The sequence below is a fragment of the Ovis aries genome, chromosome 4 (genome assembly GCF_016772045.2).
Source record: "Ovis aries strain OAR_USU_Benz2616 breed Rambouillet chromosome 4, ARS-UI_Ramb_v3.0, whole genome shotgun sequence".
Lineage (NCBI taxonomy): Eukaryota > Metazoa > Chordata > Mammalia > Artiodactyla > Bovidae > Ovis > Ovis aries.
Genome location: NC_056057.1, coordinates 54,456,507 through 54,481,176, shown reverse-complemented (window position 1 = coordinate 54,481,176; position 24,670 = coordinate 54,456,507).

The following is a 24,670-nucleotide window of genomic DNA, read 5'->3' as shown; positions in this document are numbered from 1 at the left end:
ATTCTAGTATTGATTTGCTATCTTCACTGGGTAATCTGAAGCAAGCCATCTCCTCTTCAAGCCCTTGCTTCCCATATATCTGTTGTAATGAGATTAATTTAGGGGTATATATGAATCTGGAGAAGGAAATGGCAACCCACTCCAGTATTCTTGCCTGGAGAATCCCATGGGTGGAGGAGCCTGGTGAGCTACAGTCCATGGGATCGCAGAGAGTCAGATGCGACTGAGCGACTTAGCTTTATATATGAATCAGTTGAATAACATACTCTACATCAAATGCTTAATAAGATAAAGTTCTAAATAAATAAAAGGCACTAAACATTTTTTGGTAAAGAGCCTCGTTTTGAATAAAAAGATCATGTAAATAACATTATTTATCCAAGTTTGATTACTTAAAATAGAGAAATGAAATTGTTTTAGATTAAGATAATGTATTGATTGTATGAAGTGCATGGATAAAAGTCATTTCACAGTATGAAAACCTATAATTTCAGCCATTACATACAAATTATAGTTCATGTATTTTACACGCTTAAGTGTCTTTTTTATGTTATCTATTGCTATATAACATGTGTTCCAAAATACTATTTAATCCTATCTCATAACTCTGTGGGTCAAAAATTGTTACCTGCTTCCCTGATAGCTCAGTTGGTAAAGAATCTGTCTGCAGTGCGGGAGACCCCGGTTTGATTCCTGGATCAGGAAGATCCAATGGAGGAGGGATAGGCTACTCACTCCAGTATTCTTGGGCTTCCCTTGTGGCTCAGCTGGTAAATAATCCGTCTGCAATGCGGGAAACCTGGGTTTGATCTCTGGGGTTGGGAATATCACCTGGAGAAGGGAAAAGCTGCCCACTCCAGCATTCTGGCCTGGAGAATTCCATGAACTGTATAGTCTATGGAGTTGCAAAGAGTTGGACACGACTGAGTGACTTTTTAAATTTTCTTTATTTTCCTTCAAATTTTGATAGGTCTTGGCTGAACAATTCTCCTGCTCCATAGGCATCACCTGAGGTCACTTGGCAGTATGTTGTTAGTGGCTGATCTGCTCTGGAAGGTCCCACTTAGGTTCATTTACTCCCTATAATCTTGACAAGTATGCCTAGAGAGTAGAGCACAACAGGACCACTCTTTCCTTCCATGTAGCCCCAGTGCCTCTACACATGGTTTCTGCAGCTGCAGCGTGAACTTCTACAAAGCTGGACTTTCCAAAATGAAGCTCGGGGCTCCAAGAAATCAGGACAGAACTGCCAGTCTTTCCAAAGGCTGGTACCAGCAATGGCATGGCATCACTTCCAATATACTCTTGATCAAAGCAGTCATAGACCAGCCCAGATTCCAGGAGAGAGAAAAACAGACTCTATATCTCAAGAGGACATGTGTCAAGAATATATAGCCATCTTTAACTGCCACAAGGCATTTCTGAAAGTAACTAAAATACATATGTAACTAAAATATTCTTGAAGTATTTTTCAGCTAAACCAAGAAGACTGTAGCTTTAGTTATAGTAAAATATTTCCATTCAGTCAAACTAGCACAATTCTGGGTCATTTTAGTAGAAACATTAAGCCAGTCATGTGCCTTGATTTAGACTAATGTTTATCAGTACATGATTAAAAGAAGAGTTCAACTTATTTGATATAGTTGGACATATAATCAAGCAATGAAATCAGTGATTATTTAACTTAAACTGTTGAAGTCACCACCAATAAGAATAAATCTGCTTGAACTAACAGCTACAAAGGTAAGTAAAACATGGTCTTCATCCTCATGGGTAGAAAATAACAGCAAGAACATTAATAATAAGTAAAGCACATTCTTTTATCCTGTACAATAAGACTAACCTGTGCAAAGACAAACAGATAAAGACTGATGATTTAGACAACTATAAATTGATGGAAAGGGACACATATAGAGTGTGTGGGTGGCAGTGGAAAGTAAAAACGATACCATAAAGATTCTTTATATCATCACAAGGGGGTTAGAATTTTTTTGCAGATGATAAAAAGTGATGAGTAAATAAGCTAGCAATGGGATCTTATTTACCATTTAGAAATTTTACTCTGGGAGCAATTTAGATCAGGAGTCAGAAAACTAAAGCCTATCTGCCAAATCCATCTGCTTTTTTTTGTAAAGTGTTTTTGGAACACAGCCACGTCTATCTTTTTACTAGTGTTGATGGCTGTTTTCCTGCTACAACTTACAGAGTTGGATAGTTGCCAATAAGACTGTATGGATGTGTGTCCTGAAATTTTCACTATTTGGCCCTTTACAGAAAAGTTTGCTGACTTTTGATTTAGAAAGTTGATTGGGAGGGTTTAAAATTGAAGTTGGAAAGAACTATTAGGAAATAAGAAATAGTGATAACTTCTAGAAGCTGCAGTGAGAATGAAGAGAAGATATCCTGAGGATGTAAAATAGTAGGACTTTTGGTTGAATTAATAAGGACTGAAAAGAAATCCAGGATGTCTCCTAGATTCTTGGCTTATATCACTGGCTGTGCTGTGCTTAGTCACTCAGTCATGTCTGATTCTTTATAACACCATGGACTGTAGCCTGCCACGAGATTCTCCAGGCAAGAGTACTGGAGTGGGTTGCCATGCCCTCCTCCAGGAGATCTTCTCAACCCAGTGATCCAAACCAGGTCCCACATTGCAGGTGGATTCTTTATTGTCTGAGCCACCAGGGAAACCCAAGAATACTGGAGTGGGTAGTTTACCCCTTCTCCAGGGGATCTTCCCAACCCAGGAATCAAACCAGGGTCTCCTGCATTGCAGGCAGATTCTTTACCACATGAACTACCGGGGGAGCTGTGGTAGAGTAGAGGTGAATCATAAATTTTTACACACGCTCATTTGGGAGCTCACAATGAGACCCTCGGAGAAGGCCATGGCACCCCACTCCAGTACTCCTGCCTGGAAAATCCCATGGACGGAGGAGCCTGGAAGGCTGAAGTTCATGGGGTCGCTGAGGGTCAGACACGACTGAGTGACTTCACGTTCACTTTTCACTTTCATGAGCTAGAGAAGGAAATGGCAACCCACTCCAGTGTTCTTGCCTGGAGAATCTCAGGGACAGGGGAGCCTGATGGGCTGCTGTCTATGGGGTCGCACAGAGTCAGACACGACTGAAGTGACTTAGCAGCAGCAGCAGCAATAAGACCCTGGTTTGATTCCTGGGTTAGAAAGATCCCCTGGATTAGGCCTAAATGTTAGAAGAGAGTGTCAGGACAGTAGATAGTAACTGAAGATAGGCTTTGTTGTGGTCATTAAATGGGAAATATGAGAAGGTTATCTTGAAGGGATAGAAAACTGAAGATGGGCCCCAGGACATAACAACAGGAAAATACATTTGGAGGAAAGAAGATGGAGATAGGACCAACCTATTTAACAATTGTGTGGCATAAGAGAGATTTATTTTATTATTAACTGTGCATACTTTTATAGACAATGACTTGATACTTTAAAAGTTAATCATATGGTACAGTTAACCCAGGCTCTACATAGAAAAGAATTAAATTAAATATGACATATAATTTCTTTTGACCTGTTTTGAAAGTTGTGCAGAATAGTTGGTATTGACATAAAACAAGAAAAAAATAACTTAAAAGGAACTAAACCCTTCTCAATCACATTGCCAATGAGAGTTTTTATGGAATATCCACTTAATTGTGGCGTTTGGGAAATGAACTAGCAACTGTATCACATCAGAGCTCCAAAATGCATAATTATTTCCAGAGGACTTGAACTGTGATTATATCCATGGGGGGGGGGGGGAACCCACCATATTCCAATAAGATCCTCTTTTCTTTTATAACTGTAAACTCTGAGACTTGTCACTAACCTACCCACTTCAGTTAAAATTGTTAATAACATGATACTTTATCATAGAAGCCTAAACATTTTAAAAAGTCTTTAATACTTGAATTTGTTATGAACTGTCATTTTTTATTTCAAACATAATTTTATAATTATTATTTCAGAACTTTAGAAGTTCAGTATTTAAAACATTTGACAGTTGCTATGCATTGTAGTCAGAGAAGACAATAGCATCCCACTCCAGAACTCTTGCCTGGAAAATCCCATGGACAGAGGAGCCTGGTAGGCTGCAGTCCATGGGCTTGCTGAGTCGGACATGGCTAAGCGACTTCACTTTCACTTTTCACTTTCATGCATTGGAGAAGGAAATGGCAACCCACTCCAGTGTTCTTGCCTGGAGGATCCCAGGGACGGGGGAGCCTGGTAGGCTGCCATATATGGGGTCGCACAGAGTCGGACACGACTGAAGCGACTTAGCAGCATCAGCAGCATGCATTGTAGTGTAAAATGAAAATACTCTTAATATATATGAATCACATGAATAGCAATTTACAGAAAGTTAAAGGGAATTTGGTTTGGCAAATATAAATAACTTCACTTAAGTAGTAAGATAGTACTATAGTCAGGGTTGACAGAGCATGTTCTCTGCTACTAGCATTATTTCATGTGAATAAATATTTTAATGATTTAGATTCAACATTTATACACATAATATCGTGTATAATGTTATATAAACTACAGCTAAGTATGAAATAATCTAATTGTTTCCTTTTTATTGTACCCTGTTAGTAAATGTTAAAACATGATAGAAGTTATTATGGCAGTAGTTTGGTTTCCATGCTTTTACACACATTATAAATAAGCTTTTACACACATTATAAATAAATTGAGTATAATTTATATTAAGGAAACTAAAATCATAAAATACATAATTTGAAATTCACTCTTAAAAGTAACATTTTCTAACTCCATTATAGATGATGACTATACCACCCTGAAACTATGCTCTTTGATAAGATACCTCTACAAACTGGGATATTGGGGCAAGGTTTATATAAAGAATAGACTATTGAAATATTTTTTTCAGAGAAAAGCTTTTCTACGGTTATTTCATTTTCTGGTTTTCAGAAGTCGTACATTAAATGAGAACCCTCAGTCAGTAGCTCCTGCATTTGCCTGTTTCTGGTATTAATTATCTTTTGTTTGCCCTTGATAATCCTGAGGTTGGTATGCAGATGATACAGAGCCTGCAGAATCATCTCAAAGTGTAAAAAACAATGGCATTGTCAATTCTGCATCACAACACTTTATAAATTATGAATGTTATCCGCATTAAGGAAAGTGGGAGACTTTTTAAAATTACTTCCATGAATAGATTAAATTACAAGTATTATTACATTTCATTTTATTAAGTGCATCTTAGTAGTTATTAGAGCAAATGAACATGTTCTCTCAATTACATAATAACATTAGAACTAAAAATTATGCATCAACACTCCCAGATGCATAATGGAGCATTGTATATTAATCACTCTAAACAATATTTTTGAGGTTATATAAAGGCAATTATTACCTATTGAACAATAACATTATTTTATTGGTTTATTAAAATTCAGTTTAGCAACTACCTCTTTTATGAAAACTGCTAGATATTTTCCATTTTTCTCTAAAAGAAACAATGTATACAACTAGTTCAGTTTACTTACATTTGAGGATAAGATTGTATACCTATAACAGGAAAATCGTCACAAAATATGATATCCTAGATTAGCTATTCATATTATAGGAAAGGAAATTGAAAATATTATTTCTAAAAGTTTTACTAGTCTAATTTGAAAGCTGCAATTCAATATCATAATGATACATTCATATTACTATCATCAATTTTAAACAAAGGGTTACATGTTATAAATATGATTACAATATGCCTAGATCTACAGGATCAATTTTAAAGTATTTTCAACAGATATGCTTTTATATATCACATTTAATATTTTAAACTCAATTAATTCTGTCAATTTTGCTTGAATTAATGGTCAATTGTTTAAAAAGGATGATTATTTTATATTTGAATATAACTTCAATGTTTCAAATTAAAATTTTTCCTTTCTTATGTGTCCTGTCATAAACTGTTCTCCTTTGATTTTAGATACTTTTTGGAATGTTATTCATGTTAATAAACTGTTTTTTATAAATTTAGTTAGAATTGAATACAGCAATTTCCAATATTGACACTAATTTGCATGAATACACAAAACACCACCAGTGTCTTTAAGTTTGATGGAAAATAGCTTCAGGTATCATTAATGTAACAAAATAAATAAAAATTACTTTGTATTTTTGAACAGCTATGGAGCATGGACTTTATTAAGAATACATAGCAACAACTGAACTGACCTGAATTAGTGAATTCAAATTTTAGCAAAAGTAAAATGAGTTAGTCTTTCACATGGGTTGATTTAGTGTATTATCCTCCATTTATTTGATTTAGCAAGCACATCATTTGCATTATTTATAATAAAAGCAAAATTTACAATTTATAAAGTAAGAAAATTATTATCTACTGACTGAATAATAGCATTATTTTGTTTATTAAAATGTGATTTAAGGTTTACACAGGAAATTTCTTTAATTTTATGGTTAGGTATATTCCTTGCTTAAACTTCTTGCATGAACATGAATTTCTTAATTACCCTTTTCTTAATAAGGACTGACTTATTTATAAAATTTTCTAATTCTTGCAGCAAAAGAGGACAATGCACAATATTTCACAGAAAGAAATATTCTATGACTACATTGACCAAATACATTTAGCTCGAGTATTTTCATTTCTGTTGAAAGAGAAATAAGCCAATATGACTCACTCATCCATGTATTTAAGTGAACAACAACAAATAACATCTCTAAGATATTTTTGGAACATTCATCTTTTTATATTTCTCTTCAAGCGGTACAAATACTAAATTTTTCTTGATCTGCCTCCAGTTCTTTTGTGTTTCCTTCTTGCTTGACAAGAAGTTGCTAAAATGAAAGTGTTAATAATATCTTTAAAAATAACTCATATTTAAGAAGAAAAAGTCATGTTGCTTCTTAATCTTTCTAATTCTGTTCTCATAAGATGAACTTGGATTTGTTTTGTTAACACTGAATCCTTTTATAAAGACCTGATTTCTTTACCAATAAATTGAAAGAAATGATATCAGGTTCCTAGGTAAGTCTATTAAATAAGGCACATACAATAGTTATACTGTTTCATGTAACAGAAAATAAATATTTGGTTCAGTCTCCTGTATATGTCTTTTTTTTTTTTTTTAAAGAAGTGATTAGGACAGGTAAATAGCGTGCAAAAGATTACGGCAGTAGTTTTGCAATTTGCCTTTCGAGCATCACTGAAAAATTTCTGCTAGGAAATGAAAGCCAGGCATAATTCACTAAAATTACACTGAACGCCTCATGATCAATAGAGATAAATCTAGTTTTGTTGTTAAATCGATTTTCTCCTTTATAGAGATATATTGTCCTGATTGTTTAAAGAATAATTGTTTCACTAAGGATTTTTATGGTGATTAGGAAAAGGTAAACAAGAGAAAACTTAATGCACCTTCTTGGCACTGCCAGCATTTCAAGTTAATTTGCTAGAGATAGCAATAGAGATTTATATCATTTTGAGCAATAATGTTTTCCTGAAAGAAATTCAGTGAGGCCAATTTCCTTTCAGAAATAAGCAACCTCTGTGTTTGTTTTACTTTTATAAAATTTTCAGATCTTGCCAATATAAATATTCACTAATGCATACTCTCTCTTTCAGCTTTTATCACTTTCCTTGATTTCTTGGCATAGATCACATTGAAAAAGTCCAGATAATTTCTTTTTTGTATTACAAAAATGTTTAGACTAGATTCAGGGACAAAGGTGGACTCTGTGGATTGCTTAAAGTGGTGTTGCTGAATTATTTCTTAACCTAAACATAAGGGCTGAGTATGTATGTGTGTGTTCTACCAAGTTTTCAATTTTTACTACATTTCATATTTTAAATATTCCATAAACAATTATTCAAATACAATATACTTAAACACTAAGGATAAAATTAAAACATAAATTTAAATAATAAACCCTTATTGTATTTTTAAAAGAACTGAAACATAAAATACTAAATATATTTCACTGAATGGTTTTGGTGAGCCAACCAGTATAAGGCTAAATTATATATAAATGGATAATACACACAAATTTAGTTCATATATTTGTGTATTGTATCCCTTTATAGATATTAAAATATTTATTTTAATGTTCAATAGAGAATTTCTTAAGCTCTTAAATGATCAAATTAGGTACTTTTATAAATAGCATAATTTTATAAATAAGAATATAGAATGACTCATTTTTAAATTAAAATCTAAAGCTTAATGTAAGATAATAAGCTTTGGCTCAATAATAATTTCATTGGCATATATAAGATAATCATACTTCAAATAGCAATTTCTATTTTCCCATAACACAGCTAAAATATACAATAAGATAAAGTTGCAAATATTTTAGTTAGGAAACAAATCCTATGATTTCTTCCCACCTGTATGCATGTATTGTAAGATAGAAACAAAGCATTTAACCAATTCATGATTACAACATATTTTGAATTTATCAATAAGAAAAAAGAATCCTAAACAATATTGTAGCACAGCTTCTTCTTTTGAATATGCAGAAGAAATAATATACTTATCATGAAAATTTTTACTGAATACTCATTTTTAAATGTCAAGTAAATTTTAACACATAACTGTTTAAAACCTTTTGAGAAGCATGTTCATGTGCTTGTGTGTGTGTGTACACACAAAGTTGCTTTACCAGTAAAGTTTTGACTTTTCAACAATTACTTAGGTTAACTATCAACTACTCACAGATTTCATCACATATCCAAAAATGTTATCTTAAAAATGTTTCAATATCGAGGAACATACAGATTATGTTTAAGTATGTCTTAAAACATAAATCATTTTTCCCTTTGGTGAGCTGATAACTGTTAGATAAAACTTAAAGAAGTTAAGCAAAATCATAGTAGCTGTGGCTTCCAAACAGAAAACATGTTACAAGTCACAGACTGGAAAGATGACAACTTCTCGAGCAGGGGTGTTCCTGTTGGAGCTGTGTATTACACTGTTGTAACACTGAAATTTATGAAACACACTTCCCTGCTGTATTTGATGTACTTCCACTGATGCCACCCCAGCACTGTGTGTGAAGAAGGCTGCCAGGTAATTCTTTCCTTTTCTTTATAATGAATAGAAATGAAATAAAAAATGATCCAGTTTTATTTAGAAATGAAACATTTAGTGGAATATAAAAGGCATACTTGTAGGAAATTGGTACATCTATTTAAAAAAGGAGTTTGTTCCATCGCTGCAGTACCTGGATAATGGTTACTGCTCATATTACCTTCATAAACACTTTACTTCAGGTTTTCACAGTGAGAAACAGAATTAACCCTTTAAAAACGCTCCAAAATATTTGTGGGAAATTCACAAGCCGGTGGTTATTTTTTCTCATGGAAATGTGATAAGGCCAGAAGATATGTTTTGAGGTCACAGGTCACAAGTAACCTTATACATATTAACCATCCTGCTATATATCAGTGCACCAAGATTTCAGCAGACTCTGGAACATTAAACCTTCTGTCATTCTTGTCCCTACTGAGTTTGATTCTATTGAGGTTTAGTGGAATTATAAACACATATGAAAATATGCAGAATATATTTCTTTTTTGAAGTGATTATAATGTGATGTTTCTGCACTGCCAGCATTCATAATAAAGCAAATGTGATGTTTCAGTGCAATATGACATCTACCGTAATCTTATTAACATGTAAGCTGCATAAGACAAAACATGCACTGTATTACCTGCTTTATTTAAAGGCATAGAACAAACAGATTTATTAATGTAAACTTTTATGATCTTTGGCAACAGACACGTGTCATCAAGTTTGGAAATCCTTGCTGTCGCAGGAACAGGTTTATCAAACAAGGGGTTTTAACAACTGTACAAATAAAACAATAATATCCAAAGTAACTACGTGTAGTTATAAATCGATTGATCACTTTGAACACCCAAAGAAGATGAATGACAGTGAGCAACATTTACCTGACACCCTTGAATATTTCACAGAGACAAGTTGATAAGAGTTTGTATAAATACTAATATTAAGCAGAATTAGCTCTGGAAAAAATAAAGAAATTGTACTGAGGTGAAAATTGTCACTGTCAGGAGAAATGAAGTTATATCAGAGAACAAGTGACATACAATTTTCTCTAGAGTGTTTTTAATAAAAATAGCTTTTCTTTGAATATTTTGAAGTCAGACATGAGAGGCAATCTGGGCGTTTGTCAGAGTTTGAGAGTGTGAAAAATTGCTGCCTTATATCATTTAAGCTGAAAAGCAACTTCTTCCTGCTGAGATAATTTCACATTGACTTACCGTGCAAGCCCTTCAGGCATTCCCAGCTCAGAGCAGAAGTTTTCAAGGTAAAAACATAGAGCGAGAACATGGGAGAAGCTGGGACAAGGATCAGCAGCAACTCCAGGCGTTCAGGCACATCTGACTTTGATTAATTAGAGAGCTGCTTTTCTATTTCCACATGTACTGCCTGATGGAAAGGTAGAGTGGACCGGGATACACAAACTTGGAGTTGACTCTGTTAGGTATCAGCAGGTTTTGACATCTACTGAGCTTGCAGAATCTCTAAATTGCTGAGGACTAAATTGCTGAAGCCGACTTTTTAATTTATTCATTTTCCTAATGCAGAGAAATTATCTGAGCTGCAATGGATTTGATTTTTCAATGGTGAATAAATCAATTACTGTAAATGTTTAGGTTAGATGAACAACTATCCTGCTGCAAAATGAAGCATGAGATATATCTACTTGGGAGGGAGGAAAAGTTTTTTGATGTAACTTCATTTTTGCATTTAAGTACCATTCAATATAATTTTTCCCTTTATTTTTAATAAAAAATACTTTACTACATTGAAAATCTTTTTATATTCCTCCATTGCTTCACATTCAATAAAATGCTTTCTTAACCTTTATATAAAATGTTAAAATTTAAGAAGTATTCCACCATTTAACATTTTATTGAAAATTAGTATACATGAAAATCACTTTAGGAATATTGCTTTAAGGTGACCAAATATTGAAATAATATAAATTCAATTTTTAAAAATAACATTTAATGGTGTAAATATCAAATTCTTATCTGAAATTTGAAAAAATAGACATAAGTGCATTCTTCATGCATGGCTTCATTGCAATTTCTGATTCAGAAACAAAATACTTAAAACTAAAACATCTTGGCTTCCAGGAAGACAAGTTTAAAAAAAAATCATATTTATGAGTTTTTTAAAATTTTTATTATTCTTAATTCATTTTTGTTGCATAATGAAACATTTCCTCCACTCCCCTGCCCCCTTTCCTGCTTATTTATCATGCAAACTTTTTTTTGTACAAGTTTTTGTTTTTTTTTTAATCTAGGTAATTTCATGGTTGTTTATTACCTTCTTATGCTTCAGTTCCTAAGTAAACCTGGCAAGATAAAAGACAGCTTCAACCAAATTACCACGTGATACTCTTTCCCATTTTAGACCTTTGGGCTCACAAGAGTTAAGGTTCAAACTGATCTTGAGCAACATTTTCTCCATTTCTGGTTTGGTGACATAATGGACAAATATAGGCTTGATATCAATCACTTCTAAGGTAGATTTTTGAGAAAGTCTTGCTGTGCATCAGCCAAGACATAGAGTTCTTAATGAAATAATAGGATCCTTAGTTATTATCCTAATTTTTTTTATAGAGGAGTCCTCACATCAGACATTGTCCCCTGCCTCTGTCAATCACATATTGCAATTAACTTATTAAATTGCACTTGAACTGGATTGACTACTAGAGAGGGGAAACTGGAAAGTTCTTGAAAACAGATTCTTCTTTTATATCCTTCAGACACTTCTGAATCAGGGAATGTGGGAATGGGTTTCTTTCTATAGCAAATTAATTTCTCACTTTTAACTTAAGTATGAGAGATTTTTAAAAACCCCTTCAGTGAACTGGATACTTACAGTTCATCCCTCATTTCTCTCCCCACCCCCAGGGGAAGTAGCAATTAACATGATAATTGAGATATGCTTAATGTATTAACTATTAACAGCCCAATTCAATTCATCAAATATAAATTTAGTTTAAAAATACGTTCAAGATGCAAAGATAAGTAAGGCAGAATCCTTGCCTCCAAGTAGCCCACTCACTGAGTTAAAAACTAAGAAAAGTTAATGACATGTGCCAAAAAGAAGTAAGAATAAAGTTTCAGGGGGAATCAAAGGTGGAAAAAATTAATCAACAACAAAATATTTACTGAGCACCTGTTGTGTGTCTGACATGTATGACATGAATCCTGAACTCTAATAGCTCACAGATTAATGGTAAAAAGACGAAAGTAAATATGTGATTACCAAAGAAAGAATCAGCATCATAGTAAAGATAAGAACAGATTGTTAAGGGGATATATGGGAGGATATGCACAGAGTACTGAGCCTGAGAGAATCAGAAAAGACTTCACAATGGGGACAACAATTCAGAGTGACCCTGAAGGTTTCCAGCAGAAGCAACGGCATTACCCAAAGGCACACGGGAGGGGATGGCCCCGGCATGTCTTGGGAAAGAGGAATCACCTATTGTGCCTTAAACAGAAACATGGGAGCTATCCAGAGTCCATGGGGGCTGGGAATTGCCATATAACCTTTATGATCATGCACTTCTGAAACTAAACCCAGGCATAATATACTGATGGTTTGTGGAAAACAGGAAAGATACATGGCACCTGCATCAATTAGGAGTAGATGGGGTTGGAAGAAACTGAATAACTGAACAAAAGCTTAAACCATGAGGAGTTTGTGAAGAAAGGGGGTGGCTGGTGAGCATTTCTGTGATTCTTTCGATTATGACAAATTACTACACATTCAGAAACTACATCCAAGTTCAAGTGAAACAGAAGTCAGGAAGGTGAAGGACCTCTCCTTAGGAAGCTTGTCCTTTTACTTAGAGAAGTCTTCTCCAACAAACTTCCACTTAACACTCATTAGCCAGAACTGGGTCCCACATATACCTCTAGCTGCAAGAAAGACTTGAACTCAAGCACTTCACTTTCCAGGCTCACAGTAAAGAGGATGTAGGAACTGGGATTTGCAGCACATGTAGTAGGGTACTCTATCTATAATGGGCTAAAGCTTGTGGCATATATGCAAAATCACATGAGCTACACTTTTTCCCAGTGTATCCCATGCGCTACTCACTGATCCAATACATTTGTTAACAAACAGTTAACTATTAGTTTCTCTTCTTTCAAAATAAATTTTCTTCTCGTCCATAACATACTCCATACTCCACCATCATTTTAGGTAGACAATAGCGAAATATTTCATTAAGGAGTCAGGAACCTATGTCATTTCTGGTACACTTTTATCAAAGACTGAACAACAGCCAGTTGTATGGCCATAATTACACCACCTTTTCCTTCTCCTGTCTGTGCTTCCCAGTCCTTCTTCAAAAGATAGCAAAGGTAAATAAATTTAGCAGAGCATAATGATCCTGAGGGAGGCACTCTGACAAACTCAAAAGTCCCTTCAGTTTATTAACTGAATGACCTTCCCCAGTCTATTGGAACACAAATAATGGTATCTAACTCAAGCATGCTGCAAGGATTAAACGAAATAATGAAGGTAAAGTGTTGTGCACAATGCCTAAATTGCTTAAACTTTTAAAAGTTTCTTTAAATAAAAGTTGTATTTCCATTATGAAAGCAAGTGTTCTCCCTCTCCACCTACATGTAGAAATTTGAATGTGGCACCCCTCCCCATTTCTTAAAAATGATCCTTTCCTAATTTAGTAGCTTGTATTGATATTATGGGCTTCTCAGGTGGTGCAGTGGGAAAGGAATACACCTGCCAATGCAAGAGGCACAAGAGATGTGGGCTCGATCCCTGGATCAGGAAGATCCCCTGGAGACAGGAATGGCAACCCACTCCAGTATTCTTGCGTGGGAAATCTCATGGACAGAGCAGCCTGCTGGGCTACAGTTCATGGGGTCACAAAGAGTCAGACACGATTGAGTGTACACATTGCATGGCATGGCTGTAGTATTTTGTCTCTTTAAGTTTCCTTATATGTTAACAGCATTTCTTAGACAATTAGCACCACCGGTAGAAGTTTAGCAATTAATCTCTACAGGACAACTGATTTATGGCTTATGATTGTATTGCTATTTCTTTCTGGTCTACATTTGACTGGACTGATTGGTCTGCATGGACCAGGTATCTCATGACCCAAACAGATGCAATGGAGCATGTCTTCCCAATGAGAAGTTAAGTATGGTGTTTTTATGGATACTGAAAGGTAAGTGGTCTTTGAAGCCATGGAACTAGACAAGAACAATATCCCTTGAATGTTGAAAAAAGTTGCCGGTCTTTCTTTTGCTTAAAAATTATCATGACTTAAAAATAAGGGGAGAAAAACAAGGAGGAGGGTAACTCCCCCCTCAAATTGCTCTCAGCATGTGACAACAGTAGTCTTCAGAAACTTCACAGGTAATATTCTATTCGTGTACAAACCCACAATCCCTTATGCAAGATAACTTGCATATTACAAGCTATAATTTTTCTGATTTTATAAAAGAAATAGTGTGCATCACCCATACATGCCATAGCACAGGCCTAAAGCAGCGTCCTGCAGTCAAACACACTCTATTACTCAGAGAAACTAAAGAATGTGCGTACACTCTGCCTAAATACACACTGGATAAATTAAGAGCTTTAGTTTTAAATTGATTTGGGTCATGTTTTGTAACAAACTCACTGAAAAATGGAAAAGAAAATGTTTTCCAAGTGTATTTTATTTTAGAATTGGGATAAGATGTTGTGGACCTGTACACATAGGTATAATTTCCTATTACATCATTTATAAATAAAAGAGAATATTTAACATATTAAATGAGATAGACAATAATCTTTTCCTTCCAATGGACCCTAAAATGTAAACTAACCTTTGAGATTTACTCAATCACTCTTTATAGAGAAGTTTTGTATCTTTGTAATCATGTGTTTGTTTATATTTCACTTGGACCAATAATAACATTGGAGTAGTCTACAAAAACACAATACAAAAGGTTTTTTTATTTTTAAATGGGAGAGGAAACTGGAACAAAGGGAAAATAATGATATGATATCAGCAAAGCTATAGGCTAGACTAGTATGAAGAAATGGACTTCTGGCCTCAGCATCTGCTGGAGGTGGATGACAAATCCAGAAGTCAATGCAAACAGAGGAATGTAATGAGCTTTAAATTTCCCATTGTCCTTAAAATAAATACACTCAATTTCACTCTCAGTGGAGCATTCTGAGCATTTGAAAGTGGGAGTTTTCTTTTCATAGAGTTTCAAAAGTTACTCCTTCAGCATAAGCTACAAATTCTTCTTGACTGTTAGTCATGTCCTTAAATGTTGACTTGTGGTATTTTAAAAGCCACATGCACCCAAGAGCCAAATAAGGCTGTTCTAGCACACAGACCTCTGACTAGAAAAATACCAATGAGCCAAACTGAATTCTTCGATTTTTCACAACCGTACTTCTTATCACTAGGCTTTTGATAAAGATTCTAACTTATGTTCTCTAGCATCCTCCAGTAAAATCCACTCTCCATTACCAAGTGTCCCTGATTAAGGAGAGTTTATGTCTTAGATATAAGACAGATGGATGACCTAAAGCCCACCTTGGGTTTGTCACTAGAATCTACATTGGAAAAATGGTAGGTGATGTATTTGAAATTCTGACATCTGCTCTACTTGTTTTGTTGCATTCCCTTCCTACCTCTGGAAATCCCAAAGCAGGGAGCTGCCTCTGACATTAATAACTGATGGGTTTGAAAAATACCAGAAAAGATTGGGGAGGGCATATCTGCACACATCATGGTTTATGTGAATATCCTCTTGGAGTTTGTAGCTGATGTCTACAGACCTACACGGATGCTTCTTGTATCTATAACACTCTCCTTCCTACCCCCATCCCCATGACTTTCATAGGCTGAGATTAGCTTTACAGACTGCTTCTTCTCTGACCTGGAATCAGTTGTTCAGTTCCTTCCACAACTCTAAGGAGTCTTTCGTTTCCTCTCCATCTCTTGTTTCATGTCCATGGTTCAAACTCCTTTCTGTTTTCCCACTGTGTCATTACATGAATCTTTTATTTGTGTCAAATGGGGTAGCATCAATTATTACAATTGACTTCTATGTCACCAGTCTCTAAAGCAAACATTGGCAAGTTTTTCCAGATACGCTCTTATCGTAACACTTGATGTATTACCATGATGTATTTCCACAGTAGGGTCTAGTAATAATGATGAATGTGGAGAATGAGAGAGAAACAAAGAAAAATAGTTTGTATTTAATGCAAAAGAAGGAAAATTCATTTTGTAACAGATTTTTAATCCTGTTTATTTTTTAAATAGTCTGAGATCAAGTGCAACAAGATGTTACATTTTTTATGAGTTATTGTATGGTAAAGTGAGTATTATTTCAGCCTTTGTCTCTGGTAACTTAGCAGGCCATGAAACACTATAAAGCCCTTCTTTCGCCATACCCTGTCTCCTTAATGGCCATCACTGTAATTCCACCTACAAACTGAGTATGTATAATAGCTTTGATTGATGCCTAATCAACTGTCAAAGTTGAAATTTATTAGTATTTCTTTGATTACCAAAGTAAAATATTGTCTGTAATCTTCCTTGAAAACTTACATTTGAGTCTTACAAAGAGGAAAAAAATATATATGATTTGAACTATGCTGCAAAGTTAAACAGTGTGTTACAATAAACTGTTTATAGCATTTTCAATCAAGAAAGGGGGATAGGATTTTAGGAGATTATTCCTCTGTGGTCTTTCTACTTTCCAAATATTCCCCCTATAAATTAGACATAAAGATATCTTGATTAATGCAACTGATTGGGGAAACCAGATGTAAGTTTTTTCACTCCTGTAAATGTCATTAGTTTATTATTTTCATTTTTCACATAGTTTCTTCAGCTTAACCATTAAGTCTACAATAAGCTTATGATTGTAAATATACTCATTTCATCAACTTCATGCTGTTCCTAATCAGTTTTTTTCCTTTCCTAAATTTTTTACATTGTTATATAGTTTCATATGCTCTCTTTACACCCTACATGTCTCTTTTGTAATTAATTACAACTGCAGTTAATTACTTATTTAGGCTCTGTCCTCCTGCTGGATTATATTAAATCCCAAGTCTCCTTAGCTGCAGTCCCCAGCTTCTAGAAAAGAGCCCAGCTAATCAAAGGTGCTCCATAAACGTTTGATATGAGTGCAAGCATGAGGGAGTAGATGAAGCAAAGCAACATACTTCCCATAGGGAACATGTAAAAATCAACTTGGCATAAGACCAATGTCACATCTCTTTTGCTCAGTTTTATTTCTTTTTTAAGGCTCTCTACTTTAAGGGCAATTTAACTCATATGTTTTTATTAGTCTACACTCAATTTTTCAGAATGCTTAGAAAAGCTTGTTTGATGTCCAAGGAACTTCACAAAAAAAAACAAAAGACACATTCTTTTACAGATGACACTTCTTTATTGTTCCCTTCTAAGAAGAGTTTAAAATTAGAATGATTTTGTTCCCAGGTGAGATACACCTTCAATCTGAATTTCACCTAACATTTAATTATTTTTCAAGATTCTCAGCATCCAAGGTTGACATGTGGAAAAACTATTCCAGAAGATTATAATTTGCAGAAAAACTAAGGGAGCTGATACTTTTGTCAGGGTTCTTGAATTTTTAGCTTACCTGAACATGGGTAGATACTGATTTGATTTCATAGTTTTAGATAAAATCAGTACTGGTGCCTACTATCTTGTAAATTTTGTATACATAGACAGTAGCATTAATACAGTAACCTAAACTTTGTCTTTCAATGATTTACAAACTCTACATAAATACATTTTTCTTATCATAGAATGTCTTCTTAGTCACACTAATACCCTCAGCATGTCAGAGAACATAAACTGTCTTCAGCATCTTCTCCCTTTCCTCCTTGATAACAGCAATGTCTGATTTTTAGCAGCACCACAGCTAAAACATAAAAACACTCAGGCCCCTCTTAGAGATGAATATATTTTGACATATAGAACTCATTGAAAATGTTTTTCACTTCCAGGAAGTTTTCTTAAGTGAGGAATCTGCCCTTTTCTGTGTGCCTGCCTTTTTCTTTCCTGCTGGAATGCAGCATACTTCAGGAAGCTGGAACTTCACCAGCCAAACTGAGACCTAGAAAGCAGAAGCCACAAGCTGAAGTTCATGGTAAAAGCACGCAGGAGTCTGGATCCCCAAGTATTTCCTGAAGCTGCCCCACACATTCAGGATTACCTCTCTCTAGACTTATTTCATATATATAAAAAAAAAAGTAAGTTTCTATTTTGGCCATTTTGCATTTGATTCCCTAAACTTACAGATGCCATAGTTCTAAATTTTAAAAAATGATAATAAACCTAAGAAATAATTTAAAAAGAGAAATAAAATGAAAATGGCAGCAAAATATTGTCTGCCTATTGCATTGCCCATCGGTGAGGACAATGAAACTTAATTTTTAAGAAAATTGGTTTTGTTTTCATTATTTTTTTCTTCAAATTATTTCCTAGATATGCCACTAATGAATAATTTCACTGTTTGTATCAGGTTTCTTTGGTCCTTCAAAAGAGAAAAGAAAAAAAAATAAAACCCACATTTTATAATTGGAGTGAGCATCAAGACATTTTAACCTAACAGTCATACTAAACTTTATTTATTCTGATTTCTTTTGCATTTTATTGTATATATTTTCATCCTTAATTATTTTCCACTTGCATTCTTATTAACCTTTAGTCACCTGCTATGTGGGAAGATCAGGAAATAAATATTTTGATGATGACCTGATGTATCAAATTAAATGAGGAGACTCCCTCTTCCATTTACAGTGCCTTCTCTAAGGCTAAGAGGCAGGTTATAGAGATATGATGCCTGAAGGAGAAAAAATAGCTTTTTATTATCTAGTAGAAAATATTTTAGGGTAAAAGAGGAAAATGTGCATGGGTTAATTACCAAGCATTAATTGTAAACTGAGTTCATTTTGGTTGAGTACAAAAATTCTCCTCTAATGAACTTAGAAGACGTCATTCTTATGAAGCCAGACAAAAATGATCACGCAGCCCGTGAGGGGCTGGCAATGCTCAGGGTGCCTCACCACCCATCCAGGGTCAGGGGGAATCAGAGTCTAGCAATACAAAGACTAACTTCCTTTTTACCTACATTAAAACAACTAAAGTGATTAATACATGATGATCTCTCAGAATGGTCTTTCTCATTATCTATCATGATATGAGATTATTTGTACAGGGGAAAATTGGGGAGCAGCATAAGAGGTCATAATGCATATTGTTAAAGGGGGTGGACACAAAAGCTCTCTCATAAGCAAGCACTTAGTGCATGAGATAAAAAAGAAACTTTAAGTAAACCTCTGGCATGTCTCTCCTCCCTGGCTGTTCCCTGCTTTACAACTTTTGCTTTCTTCATTCACCTAAGATTTGGGTGAGCCATGTCCTGTGAACCCTTTCTGATTGCACAATTGCAATTGCCATTGGCTCTTTTGTCAGCAACTCTTAGTTTCTAAATCTGTAAAATAGGCTTGAAAATGAAAGGCTGTACAATCTAGCCCATTATGTTAATTCATCATTTCAAAGTAACACACATTGAAAGGGCACTATAATCCATATGCCAACCAAAATAAATAAAACACAAGAATTGTCAAATGTATAAGACATAGTAGACTCTCTGGCCTTTAAAATCAACATGACATCCAGGCCATTAACTGACCTGTTTAGATCTGTGAGTAGTTGCCTTATTTTTATCAGTGTGCACTTTGCTCGATTTTGAGCAAGGCCTTCTCTTCTAGCAGAGCAACTGAAAGCTCCTACAGTGGAAACACCAAGGCAAAATTTTTGTAAAATAAACCAAGTCATATGTCCTAGATCTGCAGCTTATTTTTTAGTTACCGAAGGTCTTTGAAAATGGCCTTTATGTATCATCTTGAATCAACAGTTTCCACTAAACTAAAAAAAAAAAAGAAAAATACACCGCAAAAAAACCTTCCATTTGCGTTAACATATATATGCCTATATTAACACACAATCTTAAAACTGCACTATAGGCACAAAGGTCACTGAAATCTCTTAGATATTATGACCACTAGAACCAGAAGAGCTTCAGTGAAGGTTGAGTAAACTAGGGAAAGGTTTTATTATTTGTGTTCCTGTCTTCTTTAAGCTCTGGTATCCCCAAATGCCTATATCTTAAAACTGACTTTGGATAAAACAATGTCTGTGATTCTCAACCCTAAAAACAAGTCTGTGCATACAGTCTTCATAGAAAATCACAGAATCTTTTAAATTAGAAAATACTTCTTACATGCATTCCCAAACATGAACCCCTCCCCCTTATCTTTCTGTCAACCATCAAAGAGGAAATTATGTCAGCATGTCTTATTACTGGGGATGTTAACTTTGATCATTTAGTTAAGGCAATACCTGCCAGATTTCTCCACTGTAAAGTTACTAGCTTTTCCCTTTCTATGCTCTACTTATTAGCAGTGAATCATTAAATTCAGCCCACATTCAATGGGAGTATAATGAAGCTCTAACTTCTACAGAGAGGAGGGTCTTTCTCTTTCATACACACGCACTTACGCATAGTTGGCTCCTACTGTCTTGTCATCTTGAAAAGTGCTTCCCTGGTGGCTCAGCTGGTGAAGAGTCCACCTGCAACGCGGGAGACCTGAGTTTGACCCCTGGGTCGGGAAGATCCTCTGGAGAAGGGAAAGGCTCCCCAATCCAGTATTCTGGCCTGGAGAATTCCATGGACTGTATAGTCCATGGGATCACGAAGAGCTGGAGTGAATGGCAGCTCTGTACTTTGAGTTGATCGGCTCAAAAATCTTATAGCCATTCTCTCCATCGGGATATCCTTTTTGGCGCAATCCTTTGAGCATAATCAGAATCCCACCACTTTTCACCACTTCTATTACTTGTTTATTCAAATCCATTGTGTGTGTGTGTTAGTTGCTCAGTCGTGTCTGACTCTCTGCAACCCCACAGACTCTAGCCTGCCAGGCTCCTATATCTATGGAATTCTCTAGGCAAGAATCCTGGAGTGGGTTGTCATTCCCATCTCCAGGGCATCTTCTCGACCCAGAGGTCTAACCCAGGTCTTCTGTATTGCAGGCAGACTCTTTACCAATGAGCCACCAGGGAAAAACTTACCATCTTCTAGATATTCAATTCCCATATATTTCTGCCTGCTCATCCCACTTTCACTCTAGGGTGGGATAGGGTACTTGTCTTCTAATAATTATAGTCTCTGTGCCCTCCTGTACTCTATTCCTATAAAAGCCTCATGATCTATTTAAAATATAATTCAAATCTTGTCATTTCTCTGCTCACAACTCTCATGATCTCTTACCTCATTCAAAGAGTGTCTTATTAGTGGCACTTTTTCCAATCACTCTATATAAAATAGAAAGCTCTGTCTGGCATGCCTTGGTCTTTCTTCTTTGCTTTATTATTTTCTCTAACACATCACTATCTAACAAATTCACTGTCTAGTTATTTATATTATTCCTGTCCTCCCTTATTAGAATACAAGCTCCATGAAGGTAAGGGCACATGCCTGTTTTATTTGCTACTTTGTTACAAGTACCTGAAAAAGTATCCTGCTCAATAAATATTTTTAAATGAATAAATACTTCTAGCAATTAAGGATAAAACAATGCTAAAAGGATTGTGACTGAAATTCATTGTATGATGAATCATTATGAATTGAATTGTGTACTCCTAAAAAGATATGCTCAAGTCCTTATCCCTGGAACCTATGAATTGGAGCATATTTACAAAGAGAGTCTTTGCAGATGAAATCAAGTTAAGATAAGATCATACAAAGATTAGGCTCACACTATGGTTTTTCCTGTGGTCATGTATGGATGTGAGAGTTGGACTGTGAAGAAGGCTGAGCGCCGAAGAATTGATGCTTTTGAACTGTGGTATTGGAGAAGACTCTTGAGAGTCCCTTGGACTGCAAGAAGATCCAACCAGTCCATTCTGAAGGCGATCAGCCCTGGGATTTCTTTGGAGAGAATGATGCTAAAGCTGAAGCTCCAGTATTTTGGCTACCTCCTGCGAAGAGTTGACTCACTGGACAAGACTCTGATGCTGGGAGGGATTGGGTGCAGGAGGAGAAGGGGATGACAGAGGATGAGATGGCTGGATGGCATCACTGACTCAATGGATGTGAGTCTGAGAGAACTCCGGGAGTTGGTGATGGACAGGGAGGCCTGGTGTGCTGTAATTCATGGGGTCTCAAAGAGTCAGACACGACTGAGCGACTGAACTGAACTGAACTGAACTGAACTGAACACAATGATGTGTGTCCTTATAAGAAAATGGAAATTTGAACACAGGCAGCAGACTTAGAGAAGACTGTCATGCGAAGAAGAAAACGGAAGTCAGGGATGCTGACAGAAGCCAAAGGATGCTAAGGATTCTAGCTCTAATGCTAATGCTTCCCATTCTGTTGCCCATAACCAGCAGAAGATGGGAACAAAACAAGGAAGAATCCTCCTCTAAAGTCTTAAGGGGGAGCATGGCCCTGCCAATACCTTTATTTTAGATTTCTGGCCTGTAGAAGAGGCAGACGACCGGGATGTTTTGTTGTTATAAACTACCCAATTTGTTACAAGAGCCCTAGGAAACAAGTGCATGAATATTACACTCTTCTTTATTAAATCCTAGAATACCAGAAGTTCAGCTGAAACTTTAAAGGGAACATTTTAAAGCAACCATGTTTTAGATATTTTCACAGGACAATATTCACTTTGCTTGACCAACAACAGTGGTTTTGAGCTTGAACTCTTCATTAAAATCGAGACAAAATAGGCTTTATTCAGTGACTTGTCTTTGCACAGATTCTAAGAAAGCACACAAGACACACAACCCAGCATGCACAGGAAACACAGAGCAGAGGCTCCTGACTCCCAGAAATAGCTGCTCAATGACTCAGTTTCTCCAAGTTGGGATGTATGTGATCACAGAGGATGAAGTCTAATAGATATGGACCACTTTGGCTCACAGAAGCCATCAGCTTCAGGGTCCCATCAGCTTTTCTATCTTGCTAGTTTCATAACCCTCTCAGAGGTATGGAACTAAATCCCATCTGTGATGTAGCTGATTACTCATCATTTACAGGTTATTCAGTCAACAGTTTAGACACCCCAAATATAGGTGCATAATTTATTTATTATATATCACCTCAGTAGGAATCAGATTTATCTTGCATATGGCACACACTGCAATATTCCCCATGTTTATGTTTCAGAGGATTAAAGCGAAAGTCAAAGCCTTAGATGTCCATTGGGAAAAAAGAAAAGCAATAGATAGATAAATTACCCTTCTCCCACAGAATATAATACATAGCTTATAAATATAAAGCATCCGGAACCATCTATATGAATTCATTCTAAAAAACTTTATTTGTATAGCACATTATGCAAAGTATTTAAATATAACTACATTTGTCCTCAAAAACTCATTGAGGCAGCATAGGATACTTGGGATCTTCTTTGTTTATTACAATCTCCAAAATGAAAAATCAGCAGCTTATGAATGGCCTTCCTACTTAATCTTTCAGCACCTATATTTAGGACTCTGTTGCTGTATATTAAGTAAAATTAGGGATGTTTAGATGCATTCCCAAATTTTGGAGGACAAACTTTATAAACATAATTAGTAACTTCTTACCATAATCGTTTCCTGACTCCACATTTGATACTCATTATTGGGAAGTGATAGTCATTACTGTGATCTGGTTCAACACTGTGTAGGTATATTTTCCCAACCAGTGATGGGTAGCTCCTGGGTCTAATCTGAAGAATGTAACAACCTAATCTCTGAAATTTTGCCAGTCGTTAAACAGAGCTATGTCAGCATGGTAAACTCCACAGAACTGAACAAAAACTAATAAGCCAAATTCACTAAATTATATTTTCCATAGGAAAATATATTAATACTATTAAGAATCTGGTTTATGTAAATTAAGACAGTGAGAGGCCTATCCTACTTCTTTGTCAAAATTCTGTATTATTATTCTTTTATACATTGATTTTTTAAAAAAACCTGATACTTGTCAGTACAGTTTGGTACAGTAAATTTATTCTACTCTTTCCTTTCCTGTAGAAAAAAATGTGCATACACATTTTTCTTCCTGACTTGACAATTTTTTAAAACTTTTAACAACACACATTTCCATTGGCATATATTAATAGTCTCAGACTGTCAAAAGGTATTGCTAATTCAGAATAATTATTACATTCAATATAGCAAACATTTAGTATAATATAGCTCTCATTGCCTCATTTATTAAACAAATACTTAGTGAACATTTGCTATGTGCCAAGTAGTAAAAAATGCTAGGATGTTTGCAACAAGGATGAGGAAGATTTAATCACTCTCTGGCTCACAATCTGATTGAAAATAAGACTTCATATTTTGAAACCTTTAAAATGCAAAAATTTCTATCATATCATAATCAATTGCTTTATACTAATTTTCTGGAATTTAAGCAGAAGAATCGATAAGTGAGCGGGAAGATAGAATAAAGTAGTAAGTAACTGCCAAGGAGCAGAATAAAGAAAAAAGGATGAAAAAAATGAAATGTTTAAATGTTTTCAAATC